This window comes from Moschus berezovskii, chromosome 17 (genome assembly GCF_049115385.1).
Source record: "Moschus berezovskii isolate FMDL1 chromosome 17, NW_MosBer_1.0, whole genome shotgun sequence".
NCBI classification, from domain to species: domain Eukaryota; kingdom Metazoa; phylum Chordata; class Mammalia; order Artiodactyla; family Moschidae; genus Moschus; species Moschus berezovskii.
The window spans coordinates 19,408,152-19,431,766 of NC_142476.1; the positions used below are offsets into that span (position 1 = coordinate 19,408,152).

Consider the following 23,615-nt stretch of genomic DNA (forward strand, 5'->3'; position numbering starts at 1 on the left):
CGGGGCTGTCATTAAAAATCAAGGCTAATGCCAGCCACCCTTGTTATTTGGAATTTTGATGTCCACAACATCGTTGATGTACACCAACAAGGAAAGAGGAGGCTTAAGCTAAATTTCAGTTAAACACAGGAAAGAAAATACTGTATTGAGATCTTAGGTATGTATATCTCTTTACATTTTGCAAAGCACTGCCATTTGCATTGCAGTCCTGTAATACAGATTGAACAGAATTATTATACTTATTCAGTGGGTGAGAAAACTAGAACTTAGACGAAGTAACTTGCCAAACCCCATGAGCTAGAAAATGGCAGAGCAGAGACTTGAACTCATGTCATCCGGCTCCTCCTTCAGGGCTACTTTCACAACATCACATTGCTAAGAAAATGCTGGTGTTTCTGCTAAAGTGTCTGTCTGGAGTTGATAATTTAGGAATCCTACTTTGTTATTCTTCAGGGTATGCGTATAAACCACTGAACACTGCATGAAAAGAACTATATAAAAGTGACATGAGTATCAATGATTAGTGTACCCTAGTACGTTTTGTGAGGAAATGGATGTCTATCCAGTGGGGCAGGAAAATTTCAGTACTTATCCTAAAAGCCCAGGAAGCCTTCCTAAAAGTGGTAGATTTTGTCTTTCAATTTATAAAGTTTTCTTGAACCTTTATTTAAAACTATAACATATGTAAATTAAGGTGCATGAATCTTAAGCATACACTAAAGCAGGATGAATTTTTATAAACTGAACATACCTGTTTAGCTAATACCTAGCCAATACCTCGTGCTCTAGAAGTTTCTCCTTATGATCCCTCCTAGTCACAAGCCGCTCTAGGGTAAATAGCATCCTGATGTGTGATGTCACTGATTAATTTTGCTTGTGTTTGACCCTTACTTAAATAGAAGAATAAGATACTATCAGTTCTGCTATAATACTTGTTTGGGGAATGCAAATTTCCATCCTGACTGATACATTAGGGAGCAATTTGAGCATAATGCAATTTAGTGTGCTTATGCACAGTGGTTGTACTCAAGAAACTCTAGGGTTGCCATTTCCTACTCCAGGGGATCTTTCCGACCCAGCGATCAACACATTTCTTCACCATTTTGCATGTGTGAAACCATGTTACTACTTTGGTTAAATGTCTTGTCTTTTTTTTTGTCTTGTGTGTGTTACTGGCAAGGCTTTTGAGTGTTACGCCCCTTTGCTGTTTTCCTTAGGCCCTATGGTGTTAATTGCATGATTTTGCATAGTGTGGTGAGTTTTAGGACCACCTACATCATGTTGTAACAGATCTGACTGCATTTCTCTCTTGCATCTTCTTTTAACGTTATGTGTGAGAGATTCATTGTGTATAGCAATAGTTTTTTCACTTTGATTGATGTATAATATTTCATTGTATGACTATGCCACAATTCATTTATCTGCTCATGTAGTATCCTGTTGATGGAATTTTAAGATTGTTTTTAGTTTGAGGCTATTACAAATAATGTTACTGTGGAAAATCTTGTACAGATCATGTACAACACATATGTACATATTTCTTTTGGGTACGAACCCAGGAGTGAAATTGCTGGGTCTTAGGATGTGTATGTGATCAGGTTCAGTAGAAGTCACCAGTTTTCTAATGTCGTCATACCGATTTGTTCTTTAGCCAGTATACACAAGTGATTCTAGTGATTCTATATCCTTTTCAAAACGTGGAGCTGTCCGTCTTCTTGATTTTAGTTCTTCTACTATGTGTGTGTTGTGTGTGTGTGTGTGTGAGTGTTATTTCATCGTGAATGTACTTGCATTTCCCTGATGACTAAAGTATAAGTATCTTTGCATATGTTTACTGACCACTTGTATATTCTCTTTTGTAAAATGCCATTAGAAGTCTTTGGTTATTTTTAAAAAATGGAGTCAGTTTCCTTTTTCCCATTGATTTGTAAGCATTCTTTAAATGCTCCAGGTTGAGAGTCTCATGTTGGTTTTATGTGTTGCAAATATCTTTTCCCCATCTATAGCTTTCATATTTTACCCTTTAAATGATGTTTTCTGATGAACAGAAGTTTTTAATTTTCATTAAGTCCTGTTTATCAGTCTTTTCCTTCATTGTTAGTGGTTTCTGTGTCCTCATTTAGAAATGTTTGTTTACCTAAAGATCATGAAGGTATCACTTTATATTGTCTTCTAGAACTTGTACTTTTTTACTTTTCCCATTTAGATCTCCATTTAGAATTAATTTTTGTGTATGATATGAGATAAGGATGCATATTTTTTTTCTGTGTGAATATCTAATTGACCCAGCAACATTGATGAAAAAGATCATTTCCCCACTGATGTGCAGTGCAGTCTTTGTCATAAATCAGATGTCCAATGGTTTGTTTGTTTCTTGGGCCAAGACTGTAATGTCTTACTTAACGAAGTTTTCTAAGTCTTGTTGCCGATAATGTAATTTTAGTAAGTAGCAGAAGACAGAGGCAGTAAGTAAGTTTATATGGTCATTGCAGAACATCAGTTCTCCATTTACTCTTACTAAATATGTTTGATTTTTGTTGCAAAGACACAAGCAGCTAGACTTGAAGGCTTGTTTGTGAAAACTCCTGAGAATAAGACTATCCATGTTATTATATGAAATCAGAAAAGAGTACTCTTACACTCTCTGGTCTGAGCCTCTTGTGCTGGCAGAATAAGTTTATTTTTTCCAGTTTCTCAAGGATGTTCCTGACACTGCATGCCCTAATCCAATCCTTTCAGGCCTAATCAGCAGGCTATGAACACACCCCCAAGCCCCAGGATTAGAAGTCAAAACAAAAACCCATTAAGACAAGGCACTGAATCTTAACTTTTTTTACTTTTATGAAAATGATAGTCTCTCTGGGAAGTAAAGTATGTTCCTTTTGGAAATATATTTTTATCACAATGAGGAAATTTTAAAAGTTACAAAAAAAGGAAAAATTACCTGTAATCTCATTATTGTTGTTGTTGGTCAGTCGTGTCCAACTCTTTGGGACCCCATGAACTGCAACACACCAGGCTTCCCTGTGCTTCGCTTTCTCCCCGAGTTTGCACAAACTCATGTCCATCGAGTCGGTGATGCCGTCCAACCATCTCATCCTCTGTCGTCCCCTTCTCCTCTTTCCCTCAGTCGTTCCCAGCTTCAGGGTCTTTTCCAACGAGTCAGCTCTTCACATCAGGTGGCCAAAGTATTGGAGCTTCAGCATCAGTCCTTCCAATGAATATTCAGGTTGGTTTCCTTTAGGATTGACGGGTTGGATCTCCTTGCAGTCAAAGAGACTCTCAGGAGTCTTCTCCAACACCACAGTTCGAAAGCATCAGTTCTTTGGCACTCAACCTTCTTTATGGTCCAACTCTCACATCCATACAGGACTATTGGAAAAACCATAGCTTCGACTAGATGGACCTTTATCAACAAAGTGATGTCTCTGCTTTTTAATACGCTGTCTAGATTTGTCATAGCTTTTCTTTCAAGAAGCTAGCATTTTTTAATTTCATGGCTGCAGTCACCATCCAACAATGATTTTGGAGCCTAAGAAAATGAAATCTGACAGTTTCCACTAGCCCAGAAATAATCATTGTTAACATTTTGTCTTTGCTCACAGATCTTACAGAAATTCACCATTTATCTTCTATTTATGAGTTTTTTATACTATTAACCGTGGAGTATAAAAATTAGTATAAGCCGAAATCCTAGATACTTTATATAAAACATCTTCTCATTTATATTTAAAATAATTTTGAGGAATTAAAGGGTAATTGGCACTATATAAAGGTTATTGGGTCATCATTGTGAAAGCAAAAAATGAAAGCATCCCCAGTTGTCCCAATCTTGAGTAAAATTACATGCTTAGATCTTCAAAGAAGGAAAAAAAGTGAAAGTAACAGGTGATTTTTTTCTCTATCATATTATCTATAGGTCCCTAGAGATGATGTAACAGAGTGCCACACACAGGTTGGCTTAAACAACAGAATTTATTCTCTCACAGTTCTCGGAGCCAGAAGTCTGAAATGAGGGTGTCAGCTGGGCCATGCTCCTCTGAGACCCTGGGGAGAATCCTTCCTCGTCTGTTTCTGGTGGTGGCTGGCAATCCCTGGTGTCCCATCTCTGTGTCTGTCATCACATGGCAGGCTCCCTGACTGTCCATCTGTCTTGGTGTCTCCTTTTCTTCTTTTTATAAGAACATCAGTCATACTGGATTTAGGACCCACTCCAGTGCACTGTGACCTCGTCTTAACTTGATTACAAGTTGACTTGGATTACTCTCCAAAGACTGCCTTTCTAAATAAGGCCATATTCTGAGACAGTGGGGATTAAGACTTAAACATGTCTGTTGGAGGGCTCCAGTTCAACCTATAGCACCATTTCCTGTCCTTACCCACCCCACTGGGTGAGGTGTATTTTGTCTTGCCTGGACGCCTGCCTGTCACTGTGCCCAACAGAGATGCTTCAGACAAATATGTTCTGTGACACTTATAGGGGGCGTCGCCCTCTGCACTGACCCTCTAGCCACCAACCTTATCACCCCTTCTGCTCACCTTTTCTCACCTCTTATCCCAGTTTTTTGTTGTTCACTGAGTCATGTCCAACTCTCTGTGACCCCAGGGACCGCAGCACACTGGCCTTCCCTGGCCTTCACCATCTCTTGGAATTTGCTCAAACTCATGTCTGTTGAGTTGGTGATACCATCCAACCATCTCATCCTCTGTCCCCCCTTTCTCTTCCTGCCTTCAGTCTTTCCTAGCATCAGGGTCTTTTCCAATGAGTCAGTTCTTCCCATCAGGTGGCCAAAGTATGGGAGCTTCAGCATCAGTCCTTCCAATGAATATTCAGGATTGATTTCCTTCAGGATGGACTGGTTTGATCTCCATGCTGTCCAAAGAGTCTGGTAAATAGTTTCAGGAATCTTTACTAGAGTTGGTAGACTCACTCTGGTTTTCATAAGAACACAAACTAAGGGTAGAGATAGTATTCTGTAAAAGAAACAGACTTTTCTTCCCTCAAATTTCCAGATTGAGATTCAGAAACAATTATTGAGCATCTGTTATATGCAGGCACTGGGCCAGTTTGCTTTGATATGTGTGACATCATTTATTGTAAATGTTATACAACTTTTACTGATGAGAGAGTTTGAGGTTGAGTCACACAGTAGGTAAATTTCAGAGTAGGGTTTTAAATCCCTAAATGACAGGTTGAAGGTAGGGAGATTGTAATGAATATTCTGGCTCCATTTTTGGTGTTTGCTGCTGCTGCTAAGTCACTTCAGTCGTGTCCGACTCTGTGTGACCCCACAGACGGAAGCCCACCAGGCTCCCCTGTCCCTGGGATTCTCCAGGCAAGAACACTGGAGTGGGTTGCCATTTCCTTCTCCAATGTGTGAAAGTGAAACAATTCAAGCCCCACCTTCCTTGATTCCCTTGTGTCCCATCTCTGGGCAAACCAACAAGAAAACAGACTCTCCTTCCCTGGGTAGTGGCAGCAAGTTCAAACTTGTAAACCCAGCCGCTGTCCATCTTAGCCCTGCTCAACCATGTGCGTGCGTGCTGAGTCACTTCAGTTGTCTCTGACTCTTTGAGACGCTATGGACTGTAGCCCGCTAGGCTCCTCTGTCCATGGGATTCTCCAGGCAAGAACACTGGGGTGGGCTTCCATGCCCTCCTCCAGGGGAATCTTCTCGACCCAGGGATCGAACCTGTGTCTCTTACGTCTCCTGCATTGGCAGGCAGGTTCTTTACTGCTAGCAGCACCTGGGAGGCCCAATGGAAACCAAAGCCATTTGTCCTTCCCTTTGTTTAGGCGATTGCAGAATGGCCAGGGTGCCTGCTCTCCCCCAGAAATCCTCATTGTGTGAGTTGTAAAACTCTTCTTACCTTGTTGGTGCATGTGTGGCATCAACTTTTCTCAGCCCCTGAACCACTTTTGCAGAGGGTTGGTGGTGCTCTGTGGGGCAACCACAGACAAAAATATTCAAGCAAATTGCACGCTGCTGTGCTGATCCTCAGAGGACTGTCATGAATACATAGTCAGCATACGTTTGGCTGAGAGATTTGAAGCTGTGCATTTACGACTCAGGCCCTTTCTCCCCTGGCTGTCTACTCGTGGGGGTGGGGAACATGTTCCCCCCATTTCCTTTTTTCTGCTGTCATTTCACTCCTCTGTGTTCATTTCTCATCGATAAAGGTCTTCAGTCTTGCCCTCAATATCCGTTCTGCTTATTCCGTGCTATCGGGTTATTATCCCAAGACCCTGAATCCGTATGCATTATGTGTAAAGCCCCGCAAGCTGCTTGATATGCATACCACCATGAGCATTCATTCTCCAGCAGTTTTTTTTTTTTCCTCCAAGGGAGAATATATTTGTTCTATAGAGAAATTAGTGGCTGTATGTATTGCACGTGTCTTAATACAAAATGCAGGATTAATTGTTAAATTGCACAGAGGTCTGAAAGTGCATTATGCAAAATGCAAAAACTGGTTGTAATATAAATGTTTGAATTAACATGCCTGCATGCAGAAATGTTCAGGGAATTTGTAGTTCAATTAAAATGACACCTGAATTGAGCCTTTTAAAAACAAGACCATTCCCAGCATAATGATTTTATAATTTATTCAGACTCAGGCATCTACCATCGTTGAATTTTGGGTTAAATAACCCAGTTGGGGTATATGAAAACAGCTTCCAGTAATACAGATCCTCGGAATAAGCCCAACTGTATCATCTTGGCCTCAGCCACGTAAATACTTGAGGAGGGTACAAGGGATATTTAGCATATTTTTGGCTGTATATTCAACTCTAGTACATAAGACATGAGGATTATCCTTAGACACCTGGCTGTCTTCAGATAGCATTTGAATCCCATTCTGGGTGCCTTCTGACCGCCCAGCACCCACAGGCATCCCTTTTTCCCCATGACTAAATGGTCTTAGGAACGTAGACTCATTTCTAGGAGTCTAAGCATAGCATGATTAGAAAGGAGTTCACAAAACAAGCCATGAATTCGTATCAGCTCCCAAAGAGTAACCTAGATAGTCTGTGTTGGTCAGACGGCAGCAGCTCCAGCACAGTGCCGGCCACACTGAATCCAGCAGTGATTGGTGGCCCTGGCAGCAGACCCTTCCATGGACGTGGTAGACCTTTCTGTACAAAGATGATCCTCAGACCATGGGATACAGGAAGTGCAGTATTTTTCCATTTATAAGGCTGGGCTGCTTGGAGCCATCCACATGGCCCACCCTGTGCCTGAAATTGTCTCAGGCAGTGGCCGCGTGGAAGTCAGTCGCGTGTAGATGTCAACCAGCTTGTCTGGCTTATGGGAAATGGGAAGGCGGCACATTGAAATGCTGGGCACAGGGATCCAGGTTGGTGCTCCAGAAATCGTGCTACTGACAAACAGCGGTGCTGATGGGATGACAGGTTTAAATAGCAGCAGCAAGTTTGGGATTAGAAACAACAAAATAGCAAAATGTTTATGCGGGCAGAGTACGTTCAGGATTTGTGCCTCTATATCTCTTCAAGCCAGAAAGGGGCTTGTTCAATGGCAAGTTTTAGGCATAAGGAAACCTGTTTGAACTTAAGAGTTTTCAGATGTGTCAAGTACATTCTCGCCAGAATTTTGCTCTCTTCAGGCATCCTGCTGAATGAATGGAGACTCATCATGATCTTGTGAGTATGATTCTGGTTTTAAAGAATACAGGCAGTGCAGAGAAGTTAGTATATGTAGCTAACATGAGGTGGAAGTCAGGATTCCTGGGTCCCAGGGCAGGGCCCTTTTCTGGGGCTGAGGGTTCCGGCTCCTGAGACTGGCCCAGCCATGGCGGCAGGTAATATTTCTCCTGACTGCTTTGTCGTTCCTCATCCTAGAGAGAGGGCGGAAGTAGAGAGGCCATTTTAAAATTTATTTTTAAAGATTCTATTAAACAGGTGCATTCTTGGCTCTAACAAAGGGGAGAGCACAGTCTGATTATTTTTTCTTAAAAGGACAAAGATAATACAAAGGCTTTTTGTTTGTACCTTTGGGATTTAGCCAGGTGTGAACACATTTAAGGGGATTCAGCTACAACTCTCTTTTCAGAATGTTTGGAAGTTTTTGGAAAAAGGGCTATTTTGTATTTGAAAACTAGTTGATTTACAGAATTGTGCTAGTTTCAGGTATTCAGAAAAGTGATTCAGTTATGTATATACATATTTTTTACAGATTATTTACGGTCACCAGTGTGGGTGACTGCAAGGTATTGAATGTAGTTCCCTATGCTATACCATAAATCCTTGTTGCTTATCCATTTTATGTATGATAGTTTGTTAATCCTCAACTCCTAATTTATTCCCCTCACCTCCCCTTCCACTTTAGTAACATTAAGTTTTCTCCATCCGTGAATCTCTGTTTTGTATATAGATTCATTTGTATTATTTTTTAGATTCCACATCTAAGTGATATTGCTTCCCTTGTGGCTCAGCTGGTAAAGAATCCGCCTGCAGAGCAGGAGACCCAGGTTCAATCCCTGGGTTGGGAAGATCCCCTGGAGAAGGGAAAGGCTACCCACTCCAGTATTCTGACCTAGAGAATTCCATGGATGGTATGGTCCATGGGGTCACAAAGGGTTGGACACGACTGAATGACATGCATTTTCACGTTCTAAATGATATTATACGATATTTGTTTTTCTCTGTGTGACTTACTCCATTTAGTGTGATAGTCTCGAGGTCCATCCATGTTGCTGAAAATGGCAATATTCATTCTTTTTATGGCTGAGTAATACTCCATTATATATATCACATTATAAAATATATATATATACACACACACATATATATATATAAAATGTGGAACATATATATATGTGTATGTGTAATACATATATATATATCACATATTCTTAAACTGTTGTTGGGCACTTGGGTTGTTTCCATGTGCCAGCTATTATAAATAGTGCTTCTGTGAACATTGGGGTGCACATATCTTTTCAGATTAGAGTTTTTGTCTTTTCACACATATGGCCAGTAGTGGGATTCCTGATTACGTGGTAGCTCTATTTTTAGTTTTTAAGGAACCTCCATATTGTTTTCCATAGTGGCTGAACCAGTTTACATTCCCACCAGTAGTGTAGGGGAGGGTTCCTTTTTCTCTCCACCCTCTCCAGCATTTATTATTTGTAGGCAATTTGATGATAGCCATTCTGACAGGTGTGAGGTGATACTTTGTTGTGTTTTTTAAAAAACTTTTTTATTTAAGTATAGTTGATTTACAGTGGTGGTGTTAGTGTCTGGTATATAGCAAACTGGTTCAGTTATTCTTTTTCGTATTCTTTCCCATTACGGTTTATTACAGGATAATGAATATAATTCCTTGTGCTCTACAGTAGAACCTTGTTTATCTATTTTATATGTAGGAGTTTGTATCTGCTAATCCCAAACTTCTAATTTATCCCTCACCCATCCACTTTCCCCCTTGGTAACCATAGGTTTGTTTTCTATGCCTGTGAGTCTGTTTCTGTTTTGTAAATACATTCATTTGTATCATATTTTAGGTTCCACATATAAGTGATATCATATGATAATTACCTTCCTCTGAGTTAAATTTCACTGAGAATGATAATCCCTAGGTCCATCCATGTTGCTGTCAGTGGTATTATTTCACTCTTTTCTGTGGCTGAGTAGTATTCCATTGTGTGTGTGTGTGTGTGTGTGTGTCACCTCTTTTTTTATGCATTCATCTGTAGATGGACATTCAGGTTCCTCCCATGTGTTGGCTATTGTGAGTAGTGCTGCAATGAACACGCGTGCATGCTCAGTCATGTCTGACTCTCTGTGACCCCATGGAGTGTGGTCTGCCAGTCGTCTTCTCCAGGATATCTTCCCAACCCAAGGATCGAAGCTGGGTCTCCTGCATTGCAGGCAGATTCTTTACCGTCTGAGCCACTGTTCTGCACAGTGGCTGCATTAACATTTTCACTAAGAGTGTAGAAGAGTTCTCTTTTCTCCATACTCTCTCCAGCATTTATTATGTGTAGACCTTTTAATGATGGCCACTCTGATGGGTGTGAGGGGATAGCTCATTGTAGTTTTGATTGGCATTTCTCTGTGTTGATATTCTTGATGTTGAACATCTTTTCATGTGCCTATTGACCATCTGTATGCCTTCTTTGAAGAAATGTCTGTTTAGGTCTTCTGTCCATTTTTAGATTGGGTTGCTTAGTTTTTGATATTGAGTTGTATGAACTGTATGTATATCTTGGATATTATTAAACCCTTGTCCATTGTATCATCTGCAAATATTTCCTCCCATTCCAAAGGTTGTCTTTTCATTTTGTTGATGGTTTCCTTTGCTGTGAAAAGCTTTTAAGTTTGATCCATTCCCATTTGTTTATTTTTGCTTTTATTTCTGGACAAGGCATTTTGATCTCTTTCTAGATCAATTGGATATCCCTGCATAGCTACTAATTTAGACAAGATAAGCCGTCAAACCCTTCTCTCCTTAATAAGGTGATGAAGAAGGTAGGGAGTGAGCTGGAGGTATGTGGTCACTAGGCAGGCCTGTGTTTTTATTAACTTATTTACTTCATAGCACACTCCTTCTCTAGTTCATCCAGGTGGGCCAAAATTATATTTTTAAACAACAACAACATATTCTCATATTATAAGAAGGAGAAAGAGAAGATGATTCACTGTAAGAAATATTACTGATTAAATGTTGTGTTGAGAAGCTCTATTTAATTGTCTGTTGAGAGCTGTACAGTCTTATCCTGGGGGAGGAGAAGAACCAGCTCAGGATGGAGCCCAGAGCAGTCAGAAAAAACAAAACCAGATCGAGACTCTGACTGTGGGGGAAATAGCACTTGGGTGATAACTCCACAGCTGATTCTCTTTAAAGGGAGAGCCCCCAGAGTCCTGGGTCCCTCTCTGTGCATGGCAGTCTACCCATTCATCTCTGCAGGCTCACACGATCATTCTTTCTCCTTCCCTAGTCTTCCTGCTACACAGGGAGCACTCATCGGCTCAGGACTAAAAGTGGGAGTTAAGGGAGGCACAGCGTCAAGGTCTAGTCAGGAAAATAGAGATCATGTCTGATATTTCAAACAGAGAGATTTAATGACAGAGAGTTACACAAGTATTAGAAGACTAAAAGAGCCAAAAGGGACCCTGGAATAACCCAGATATTAGCCACCATAGGAAGTGGCTACTAAGCCTTGGGCTGGGGAGTTACAAAGGGAGAGGTGGGATCCCTGGACTGTGGGAGCTCAGAGAAGAGGCGCCTGGAGGCTGGTGTTTAGATGTTGGAGGGCTGCCCTCTGGCTTATGCTTGAACCTCAGACCAGGTGATGCTGTGGCTGGGTCTTAGACCTTCAGGGAGACAGATGCTGCTGAGGTTGAGAGTGTCAGTAGAAGCTGGAGTTTGGAGCCGCAACTGCCTTCTGGTGCTGGAGAGATACTGACAAGAACGGGAAAGAAGGAGGAGTCCATTCATCCTCCCCTCCTCCTCCTTCGTTCCAGTAGAGTTGCTCAGAACTGAGGAGTGAAACAAGCTTGATGACCCATCCTGGACCGTCTTAGCGAGGAACGCACAAACCCAGCTTTCTCAGTAATAAAGCAAGCACCTGGACTTGGCCACTTGGTAACCTCTAGGCCAGGGCTTGGTTGGCAGTAAAGGAAACCCAGAGAAGGGGCTGGTGGAGTGAGAAGGAGATGGAAGTCTTACAACAGCCCAGAGTGCTCGCCCAGGACCCATTGCATCGTGTGTGTGAGGCTGATTTACATACTCCTGGCTCCCAACCATTGTGACTGGCTCAGAACTGAAGGAAGACCTGACTGTCAAGGGGTGAGGAGGGTTTAAATAATTGGAATTGAAGCTAGATGCAGCTTCCCAGGTGGTGCTAGTGGTAAAGAAGCCGCCTGCCAATACAGGAGACTTAAGACACACAGGTTCGATCCCTGGGTCAGGAAGACCCCGTGGAGGAGGGCATGGCAACCCACTCCACTAATTTTTTTTCCCCAAATGTGTGTGTGTGTGTTTTGAAGAAGAAACAGTCAATTTTATTGGGCTCAGACTAGGAATCCATAGCCGTAGGTATACATACATCCCCTCCCTTTTGAACTTCCCTCCCTTCTCTCTCCCCACCCCACCCCTCTAGGTTGATACAGAGCCCCTGATTGAGTTTCCTGAGCCACACAGCAAATTCCCGTTGGCTGTCTGCGTAAACATGGTGATGTAAGTGTTCATGTCACTCTCTCCACACATCTCACCCTCTCCTCCCCTCTCCCCGTGTCCATAGGTCTATTCTCTGTCTGTTTCTCCATTGCTGCCCTGTAAGTAAATTCTTCAGGACCATTTTTCTAGATTCTGTATATATGCGTTAGAATATGATATTTATCTTTCTCTTTCTGACTTACTTCACTCTGTATAATAGGCTCTAGGTTCATCCACCTCATTGGAACTGACTCAAGTGCATTCCTTTTAATGGCTGAGTGATATTCCATTGTGTACATGTACCACAGCTTCTTTATCCATTCATCTGTCAATGGACATCTAGGTTGCTTCCATGTTCTAGCTATTGTAAATAGTGCTGCAGTGAACAATGGGATACACGTGTCTTTTTCAGTTTTGGTTTCCTCAGGGTAGATGCCTAGGAGTGGGATTGCTCGGTCATACGGTGGTTTTATTCCTAGTGTTTTAAGGAATCTCCACACTGTTCTCCATAGTGGTTGTATCAGTTTACATTTCCACCGACAGTGCGAGGGCGTTCCCTTTTCTCCACACCCTGTCCAGCATTTCCTGTTTGTGGACTTTTTGATGATGGCCATTCTGACCGGTGTGAAGTGATATCTCACTGTAGTTTTGATTTGCATTTTCTAATAATGAGTGACGGAGAAGGCAATGGCAAGCCACTCCAGTACTCTAGCCTAGAAAATCCCATGGACGGAGGAGCCTGGTAGGCTGCAGTCCATGGGGTCGCTACGAGTCAGACATGACTGAGCAACTTCACTTTCACACATTAGAGAAGGAAATGGCAACCCACTCCAGTGTTCTTGCCTGGAGAATCCCAGGGGTGGGGGAGCCTGGTGGGCTGCCGTCTATGGGGTCGCACAGAGTCGGACATGACTGAAGTGACTTGGCAGCTTAGCAATAATGAGTGAAGTTGAGCATCTTTTCATGTGTTTATTAGCCATCTGTATGTCTTCTTTGGAGAAATGTCTGTTTGGGTCTTTTTCCCGCTTTTGGATTGGGTTGTTTGTTTTTCTGGTATTGAGTTGTATGAGTTGCTTGTATATTTTGGAAATTAATCCTTTGTCAGTTGTTTCATTTGCTATTCTTTTCTCCCATTCTGAGGGTTGTCTTTTCACCTTGCTTATAGTTTCCTTTGCTGTGCAGAAGCTTTTAAGTTTAATCAGGTCCCACTTGTTTAGTTTTTTTTTAATTTCCATTACTCCAGGTAAGAGGATCTTGCTTTGATTTATGTCATCAAATGTTCTGCCTGTGTTTTCCTCTAAGAGTTCTATAGTTTCTGGTCTTACATTTAGGTCTTTAATCCATTTTGAGAAAAATGCGGAATGCTTCACGAATTTGCATGTCGTCCTTGTGGAAGGACCATGCTAGTCTTCTCCGTGTCATTCCAGTTTTAGCATATGTGCTGCCGAAGTGAGCACCCGCTTCACTGTTCTGGCCTGGAGAATCCCACAGACAGAGAAGCCTGAAGGGCTACAGTCTTTACGGTCGCAAAGAGTTGGACATGACCAAAGCAACTTAGCACACACACATCAGTCGCCCAACTACACTGGGAAATTTGCATGAGAGAAGGCTTCAGAGCTAAGCCTTGCCTGCCCCCCAATTCAGTGTTAAAGAAGGCAGTGGATGGGATGGATAGAAGGGAAAGAGGGGAGGGAGGCAAAGGGAGCGAGCAGGGAAGGAAGAAAAGGATGGAGGGAGGGGAAAGGGAGTAGCCGGCAGGCCAGTAAGCCCTGCTGCAGTTCCCAGCTGAAGGGCCTAGTGGGGTGAGGATGCAAACAGCCTCTCCTGCCCGGCTCACTGAGCACTGTCTGCAGCGGTGACGGTGCCAGTAGTAACGAAGATGCCACTCTTGATTTCGTCACTTAGTGATGATTCAGAAACGGTGGACCCTGAGCTGCTGCAGAAGACAGGAGCTGGTGCCGGCCGTGCTCTTCTGGCCGTCATCCCAGCACGGGGGCCCCTGGAGTGCTCAGGGCGGCTGCGCCCATCTTGGCAGCTTGTCCCCCGGCCTGTCCCTCCCTGTGTCTGGCTTCCCACCGACTCAGTGCCCTTGACCTCACACTTGCTGATGGTTGCAGGCCACCTGTCAGGCTGGGCGATAGTAATAACCACTCTCACCCTTAAAATCTGGGAGAAAAAGGCACCCACTTGGTAGAACCGTAGCAAAAGGACTTGAATAGACAGTTCTCAGAAAGAGGAAACACAGACGGCTCTAAAACAAATGAAGAGATACTCACTCTCAGGTATATTCAGTTCAGTTCAGTTCAGTCGCTCAGTCGTGTCCGACTCTCCGCAACCCCATGAATTACAGCACGCCAGGCCTCCCTGTCCATCACCAACTCCCGGAGTTCACTCAAACTCATGTCCACAGAGTCGGTGATGCCATCCAGCCATCTCATTCTCTGTCGTCCCCTTCTCCTCCCGCCCCCAACCTTTCCCAGCATCAGAGTCTTTTCCAGTGAGTCAACTCGTCGCATGAGGTGGCCAAAGTATTGCAGTTTCAGCTTTAGCATCAGTCAGTCTGTATATCAGCCTCAACATGGGAAGTGTAATTTACAAGCTCTAGATTGCAAAGAACAAAAAATTTAACCTCATATATTGAGCTCATGGTAACTCCTCTGTAGGGAATGATTTGGAAATATCTACCCACACTGAGCCAGCCATTCTACTTCTAGGGATTTGTCATTCAGATACACTTTTATACATGTGAAATGAAATATTATGCAAAGATATTAATTGCAACATTGTTTATAATAGCAAAAGTTAGAATGGACCTAATGCATCTGGTCCCATCACTTCATGGGAAATAGATGGGAAAACAGTGGAAACAGTGTCAGACTTTATTTTTTTGGGCTCCAAAATCACTGCAGATGCTGATTGCAGCCATGAAATTAAAAGACGCTTACTCCTTGGAAGGAAAGTTATGACCAACCTAGATAGTATATTAAAAAGCAGAGACATTACTTTGCCAACCAAGGTCCATCTAGTCAAGGCTATCGTTTTTCCAGTGGTCATGTATGGATATGAGAGTTGGACTGTGAAGAAAGCTGATCGCCGAAGAATTGATGCTTTTGAACTGTGGTGTTGGAGAAGACTCTTGAGAGTCCCTTGGACTGCAAGGAGATCCAACCAGTCCACTCTAAAGGAGATCAATCCTGGGTGTTCATTGGAAGGACTGATGCTAAAGCTGAAACTGCAATACTTTGGCCACCTCATGCGACGAGTTGACTCACTGGAAAAGACTCTGATCCTGGGAGAGATTGGGGGTGGGAGGAGACGGGGACGGCAGAGGATGAGATGGCTGGGTGGCATCACCAACTCGATAGACATGAGTTTGAGTGAACTCCGGGAGTTGGTGATGGACAGGGAGGCCAGGCGTGCTGTAATTCATGGGGTCGCAAAGAGTCGGACACGACTGAGCGACTGAACTGAACTGAACTGCCTGAATGCCCATCAGAGGGAGTCAGGTAAATTACGGTACATAAATTCAGAAATTTCCACAGCCATTAAAAAGGATGAAGCGATGTTACATGTATCTACATGGAACAATCCCCAGTATATAAAACCTTAAAAAATAAGGAAATGAACAGTGCATGTAGCATTTGTCTTCAAGATAATACATGTTTCAGAATGAAAAGTTAAAAACTGTTTAAAATATTTGTGAATATATGTGTGTGTTTGTGTGCATGTCTATATATGCATATGTATGTTATGCTTCTGTGTGCATAGAATGTCCCTGGGAGTAGAAACACGGAACTGAATACAGAGCTTCTTGGGGAGAGAGGGGTTAGGTGGACTGGACATGGAGGTTGGAAGATGGAGATTTACTTTTCCGTGCTGACTCTTTGGAGCATATGAATTTTATAATTGTGCATTACCTGGTCAAAAAACGAACAGATTAAACTCTGGGGTGAAAATCCATTCTAAGTCTTGCTGGGTAGACAGTCTTTCTGGAGGGCAGGCCTTCTTCCATTGAGGGGGGGTTTATCCAGAGGCTGGCAATCACTGGAAGGCATGTGCTCAGGAATAGCTCGCCGTGGCTGCCCTCCGGCGCAGGCACGGGTGCCAGTCGGAATGCAGGCAGTCTGCGTTTCCTCCGCCACGTCTGCTCCTGTGCCCGTCACAGCCAGGCTCTCAGTGCTCTGGGCCCTCTTCTCCAGAATGGAGCTCTTGAGCACAGACGCCAGCTCCCTCACCATTTCACCCAGCCCTCGACATGACATCCAGCTCACAGAAACATCTTCCACATTGGGAAACACCTTGTGGTCATGACATCTTTGTACACGGAATTCCTGTGTCTGTCACCGTTAGTCAGCCTTTTAATGTCTCCAGCATCTCTGGCATCACCCAGTGTGTATGTAGTAAGAGCTCCATAAGTATCGAACGATGAGTCTCAAGGATGAGTAGTTTATGATCTGATCCTTCCCAGCCCTTACACTAAGGATGGAGCCAAATCTTCCCAAATGGGACCCAGGGTGGCCCCTTAGGGGAGGGAGGTGGAGGCCCCACAGTGAAAGATGCCAGCATTATAGCTCAGACCTCCACCCAGGGATATCATGGGAGACCCAGAGAGGGGACCGTCACAGTCCCCTCTTGCATCACCAGCTCTGTGGTTGGGACACAAGTTCGGAAGGACTGGATGGATGTGATGGGTCAGATGGAGGGAAGTCCAGATCCATGCCATAGAGCTAACTCTCGCAGACGCCGCCCTGTCCCTGTAGAGGAATCCGAGAAAGTGCCTGGCGGGCTGGTTCCACGCCCCGAGCTGACCCACACCGCGGGAGCAGCTGGGAACTCGGCAAGGAGTCTGGAGTGCAATAATGCACTCCGAGGTCACAAACAGAACCGCGTCAGAGAGCACGGCAGCTGAGATCTCTTCCCTGGAGGCCGACGATTAATCCCGTGGAAAGACTACCGGGAAGAGTGTAAACAGTGGGGCGAGTTTCCCCGAAGAAGCCCAGCCTCCCACCCCTCCTGCTGGCTAAGCAGGAAGCCCAGAGGGCTCAGCGGGGAAGGGTGCACAAATCTAATTCGTGACTGCAGCTGAGTGAAAGCTGCTCAGTCGTGTCCGACTCTTTGTGACCCCATGGACTATACAGTCCGTGGAATTCTCCAGGCCAGAATCCTGGAGTGGGTAGCGTATCCCTTCTCCAGCAGATCTTCCGACCCAGGAATCAAACCGTGGTCTCCTGCATTGCAGGCCGTTTCTTTACCAACTGAGCTGTCAGGGACTACAGGTAACTGGGGTCGCGGAGAGTCAGACACGACTGAGCGACTGAACTGAACATCCTCGAGAGATCCAGGCTGCCCTTGCTTTGTTCCTTCTTGGCTCCCCATCAGCAGAGCCCTGTCCTGTCTTCTCTGCCCCTAAAACACTGGTTTCAGCTATGTGATTCTGAGCGGCTGGGCAGGGGAGGAAGAGAACTTAACCTGTGAGCATCTCCTGTGAGTCTGCTGAAGGTTTGCTCCCTCCAAGGCTTGCATGGGCTCAGGTGCATCCGCGCTGCCCAGGTGAATGGGGTGCCAGAAGAGACCCTTGGGCACGAGGGGCACATCCCAGCCAGGGCTCGGAGCTGGGCAGTGCTGGCCTGCGGTTCCAGGCAGACCCCCGCTTCAGGGCTGTTGGCCAGAGTCAGTAGCCTGAGGGGAACACAGTGTTCTTCCGGAATGGCATCTTTAAGGCACAAAATGTTGTTTTCTGTAATGAAGAGAGTGTCTGAGTCACTTTATTTTTACTTGTTTATATCAATTATCTCTTTTTTATAAAGTTCTGATAGTAGGGTTTAACCTTTGCCTTTCATTAAATAGTTCCAAGCGGAGCTTTCTCAGACTATGTTCTTCTGCTATGCCTAAAACAAGGACAGCGGATTTGTGTGAGTCACTTTATATGTCAGGTGAATAAATACCTTCGTAAGCCCCTCACTAAGAATCTGCGGTGTCTGGTGATGTTTCCAGAGTTTGCTAGAACACTGCCTTCTGATCCCAGCCCAGACAGAGTACCCTTCCCTCCCCATTCCCGACTGCGGGGGTCTTTCAGTCTAACTTCAGTCTTTGTACCTTTCCTGGGACAGGGGGAGGGGAAGAGGATTTGAAGACTTGAATTTTACAAGGCTGTAATCTCTACGATTCCTGCCAAGAAGCAATTGTCTTCTGATTTCATGGCTGCAGTCACTGTCTGCAGTGATTTTGGAGCCCAAGAAGAGGAAATCTGTCCCTGTTTCCATCTTTTCCATTTCTATTTGCCATGCAGTATTGGGACTGGATGCTTTGATCTTAGTTTTTTTTTTTAAATATTTAGTCTTAAACTTTCACTCTCCTCCTTCACTGTCATCAAGAGGCTCTTTAGTTCCTTTTCACTTTCTGCCATTAGAGAGGTGTCATCTGCATATCTGAGGTTGTTGATGTTTCCCCTGCCTATCTTGATTCCAGCTTGTAACTCATCCAGCCCGGCATTGCTCATGATGTACTCAGCATGTAGGTTAAACAAACTGAGTGACAGCAGACAGCCCTGTCATACTCCTTTCTTGATCTTGAACCAATCAGTTCCATACAGGGTTCGGACTGTTGCTTCTTGACCTGCATACAGGTTTCTCAGGAGACAGGTAAGATGGTCTGGTATTCCCAGCTCTCTCAGAGCTTTCCAGAGTTTGTCGTGATCCACATAGTCAAAGGCTTTAGTGTAGTCGGTGAAATAGAGATAGATGTTTTTCTGAAATTCCCTTGATTTCTCTGTAATCCAATGAATGTTGTCAATTTGATCTCTAGTTCCTCTTCCTTTTTTAAACCCTGCTTGGACATCTGCAAGTTCATGGTTTGCATAATGCTGAAGCCCATCTAGCATGTAATTTTAAGCACGACCTTACTAGCTTAGGAGATGAGTGCAAATGTCCGATGGTTTAGCACATTCTTTGGTACTACCCTTCTTGGGGATTGGGATGAGGACTGACCTTTTCCAGTCCAGTGGCCGCTGCTAGGTCTTCCAGATTTGCTGACATAATGAATGCAAAACCTTGATGGCATCATCCTTTAGGGATTTGAGTAGTTCTGCTGGAATTTCATCTCATCCACTAGCTTTATTAACAGCAGTGCTTCTTAAGGCCCACCTGATTTCGCACTCCAGGATGTCTGGCTCTGGGTGACTAACCACACCATCGTAGTAATCCGGTTCATTAAGACCTTTTTCGTCCAGCTCTGGCATGTATTCTTTCCATCTCTTCTTGATCTCCTCAGCGTCTACTAGATCTCTACCATTTTTATCCCTTTTTGTGCCCGCCTTTGGGTGGAATGCTCCCTTGATGTTTTCAGTTTTCCTCACGAGATCTCTACTCATTCCCCTTGCATCGTTTCCTTCTATTATTAAGCATTGCTCGTTAAAGAAGGCCTTCTTGTCTCTTCTAGCTGCTTTTTGGAACTCTGCGTTTAATTGGATGTACCTTTCCTTCTGTCTCTTGCTTTTCACTTCTCTTCGTTCTTCCACTATTTGTAAAGCCTCCTCAGACAACCACTCTGCCTTCTTGCTTTTCTTTTTCTTTGGGATGGTTTTGTTCACCACCTCCTGTACAATATTATGGACCTCTGTCCCTAGTTCTTCAGGCACACTGTTAACCAGATCTAGTCCCGTCAATCTATTCGTTACCTCTATTGCGAAATCATATGGGAATTTATTTAAGTCATACCTGGCTGGCCTATTGTTTTTCCTGGTTTTCTTTAGTTTAAGCTTGATTTTTGCTAGGAGAAGCTGATGGTCTGAGCCACAGTCAGCTCCAGGTCTTATTTTTGCTGACTGTATACAGCTTCTCCATCTTCAGCTACAAAGAATGTAATCAGTTCGATTTTGGTATGGACCATTTGGCAGGAGAAAAATGACAAACCTAGACAGTGTGTTGAAAAGCAGAGACATTACTCCGCTGACAAAGATCTGCATAGTAAAGGCTATGGTCTTCCCAGAGGTCACGTATGGTTGTGAGAGCCGGACGGTAAAGAAGGCAGAACGCCAAAGAATTGATGCCTTTGAACTGTGGTGCTGGAGAAGACTCCTGAAAGTCCCTTGGACTGCAGCGAGATCAAAGCAGTCAATCTTAAGGGTGATAAACCCTGAATATTAACTAAAAGGACTGATGCTGAAGCTGAAGCTCTAGTATTTTGGTCATCGGATGTGAACAACTGACTCATTGGAAAAGTCCCTGATGCTGGCAAAGATTGAGGGCAGGAGGAGAAGAGGGCGTCAGAGGGTGAGGCAGCTGGATGGCATCACCGATGCAACAAACTCCAGGAGATGGTGATGGACAGGGACACCTGGCGTGCTGCAGTCCATGGGGTTGCAAAGAGTAGGACACGACTGAGCGACTGAACAGTAACAGTCTCTAAGAATTGGAAGGGGCCTTGGGCCGGGGGGTCATCTGGTTTCATCTCCCATCCGAGGCACCACCCTCTGAATGCTGGCAGGGATGGGAATCCAGGGAGGGGAGTGTGTAACTGTTACAGGCTCCTTTGGGTAGTAGCCAAAAATCTGCCCCTAACTTCCATCTCTTGGCTCCAGTTCTGTCTTCTGGAGTGACTTAGAACGAGTCTAATTAATTCTCTTTCCATGTGGCCCCGTGGCCTTTTTCCAGGCTAAACTTTAACTTATTAGCATGCCTACCCTGAGGAGCCCTTCCAGACCCTCCTTGAAGTGGCTTCCGCGTGACAGTGTCTTTTGTAAAATACGGTGCCTGGAATGGGTCTGCCTTGCCTGAGTCAACATTCACATGTGGGTACTTTCTGTTACTCTCAGGCCGAACGTTCATCTCCCCCACTAGTCTCTGGTGGCCACGAGGCCTGAGGTGACAGCAGCAGTGACCATGGCGACTGTGCTTGCCCCAGGCTCCTGCAGGGTGTGGCCTTGCACCCCCATGGCCTTGCACTCCTGCAAAGGAAGAGCAGCCGTGTGTGGGTGGGGCTGCTCGGTGCCTCTCTGCCCACCATCAGCAGCGCCCCGGGTCTCCAGGGTGTGTGGGTTTGACGGGAGGGGCCCTATGGGGTCTTTCTGTGTGTCTTTTCCCCCCTTGGAACAGCGACCTGAGAGCTCTCGCCCCGTCCTGTGGAAGCGCTGATGCTTCTTTAGCAGAGGGGGCCTGGGCTCGCTCAGACTGTAGCCGGCCATTCCCAGGGCCGCCTTCACCTGCTGTTGGGACCGCACAGGGGCTCCGCGTTCCTGCTGGGTGAGCAGGCTGCCACCCACCCCCGCCCCGAGCCGGCTGGCTGGGGTGGAACCATGGACCCTGCCAGCGCAGGCCCGGAGCTTGGGCGCCTGTCTTGCCTCTGCTCCCCACAGCCCTCCTCACACCAGCAGCCCAGTGGCAACCATGCCTTTCCCAAATACCGTTTATGAATATTGCAGCCGCATCGTTTCCGAACTCATCTCGGAGCTGTTTCGTGCTTCGGTCTTCTGTCAAGTTCCTTGTTAAAAAAAAAAAAAATTGGAGTATAGGTGCTTTACAATGTTATGTTAGTTTCTGTTGTACAACCTCGTGAGTCATTTACATGTATGCATATATCCACTTTCTCTCGGGCCTCCCTCCCACCTCCTCCGTGCTCCCCTCTTTAGGTCATCATGGAGCACTAAACTGAGCCCCTGGGCCTTACAGTAACTTCCTCCTAGCTATCTGCTTCATCTATAGTAGTGCATATATGTCGGTCCCTTTTGAAGAAGGCAAGAGGCAGTTCCGGTGGTTAAAGTCAGCATTAAAGAGATGATGGCTTAAGTGGTAAAGAATCTGCCTGCAATGCAGGAGATGCAGGTTTGATCCCTGGGTTGGCGAAGATACCCCTGGAGAAGGAAACGGCAACCTAGTCCAGTATTCCTGTATGGAAAGTCCCATGGACAGAAGAGCCTGGTGTGGGCTACAGTTCATAGGGTCTCACAGAGTTGGACACAACTGAGCATGCACACTCAATGAGACTGGACCGGTGGGCTCAGAGCCCATAGAGAGAAACTGCATCCTGGCCACCGACAGCACCCCAGGCACAGCCAGCCTGCCTCTGACCAGGCAGGGGCAGGGGGAGAGCAGGCCCGGCCCCGGGATGAGAAGCAGCAGCCCCTGAGGATCGTACGCAGACGAGCTCTTTGCTCCACGGCACCCCCTGCGCTCAGTCGGATCCCTTCCTCAACGTGGAGATGAGCACAGCCCACAGTAAGTGGGAGCCGTAGGGTGAGAACAAAGCCGGCTCTGCGAGGCGGGAACAGTTCCTTCCCTTCCCCGGGGGTGGCTGGAGTGTCTAACCCGCGGTGGCGTCCGAGAACTCCGGGAGAGACGCTGCTGTCTCCGCCGGGAGCTTGCTTGTATCATTGCGTTCTTTGCTGAGAAATTGAAGTAATTTGGACTCGTTTACCTAGCAATGGCTTTAGGAAAAGAACATGTCAGAGAGAGGTGCTGACATAACCCTTTCAGAGGGCTGTGTGGTGTAGGTGCCGTGTCTTCTCTCCCTTTCCAGCTTCCCCGGTGCGTTCCTTTCGTGGTGACCGGAGGCGGGATGATGGGGGTGGCCTTCCTGACCCACTGTCCTTTGATAATGTCTAGGTGTTCTCAGCCAGTCCCTGCTAGGTGCCTCTTCTCCTGGGCACACACGCAAGTGTAGATGATGTTTCAACTGTGGGCACTTCTGTCCATTGGCTGCATGGCCCACGGCTGGGGAAATAGAGGCCAGATGTACTCGACTGTCCCCTTGCTCAGCGTGTGAACCACTGGTGGGCCCTCTGCAGAGTCCCCTGGAACAGGGGCCCCAGAGGCTGGCTCTTGGACCAGCAGCGTCCACGTTACCAGGGATCCTGGTGGAAACGCAGATCTCAGGCCCGCCCGGGCGTCCTGGATCACAGCCTCTGGGGGTGGAACCGCGCATTCTGACATTCTCCCCTGGTTGTTACAGTGTGGCTCCTGTTTGAGAAGCAGCCCTTGGATTTCATGTGTCAGTTTTGAACAAATTAGAACAGAACCATGTAGTTCTGTTTCATGAGAGGGTGTGAAAGAAGCAGTTGATTTTTTTTTTGGAAAAACACCGAGGCCTCAAAAGCTGGGTTTGAGCCCAGGTTTGTAAATTAAATGAAGGTAAGAAATGGTTCCTCTAGCCCTAGATGAGCAAAAGCCTGTTCTTCAGACCGCCTGTCCATATTCCCACGGGTTTGAAAACAGACCTGGCAGTTTATAGGCTTGAAGCCTGGGCAGCTGTGGTCCTGCTGTATATCTTCCAATAAGGTAGCCTGTGGACAGGGAAAGCCTCCTGCCCTGTAGATTTATCAGATGAAAGCTCTAAGTTGAGCTGTGAAGGAAGGTCTGAAAGTGCAGGAGCATTTGATGAACTGCTCCACAATCTCTCTAGGCCGGGGCTACCGAAATAAAGCTACCAAAGCCCCTTATT

The 23,615-nt window shown here is 45.3% G+C and overlaps 1 protein-coding gene and 1 non-coding gene across 4 annotated transcripts in view; one reads left to right on the forward strand and one right to left on the reverse strand.

The window, feature by feature from the left end:
• The window catches only part of HHAT (hedgehog acyltransferase), a 357,633-nt gene that overhangs the window by 320,036 nt on the left and 13,982 nt on the right, over positions 1-23,615 (forward strand). The gene's annotated exons all lie outside the window — the stretch shown is intronic.
• On the reverse strand, positions 13,533-13,639 carry LOC129551840 (U6 spliceosomal RNA). The gene has a single exon (XR_008685154.1). It is a non-coding gene; the product is annotated as a U6 spliceosomal RNA (small nuclear RNA).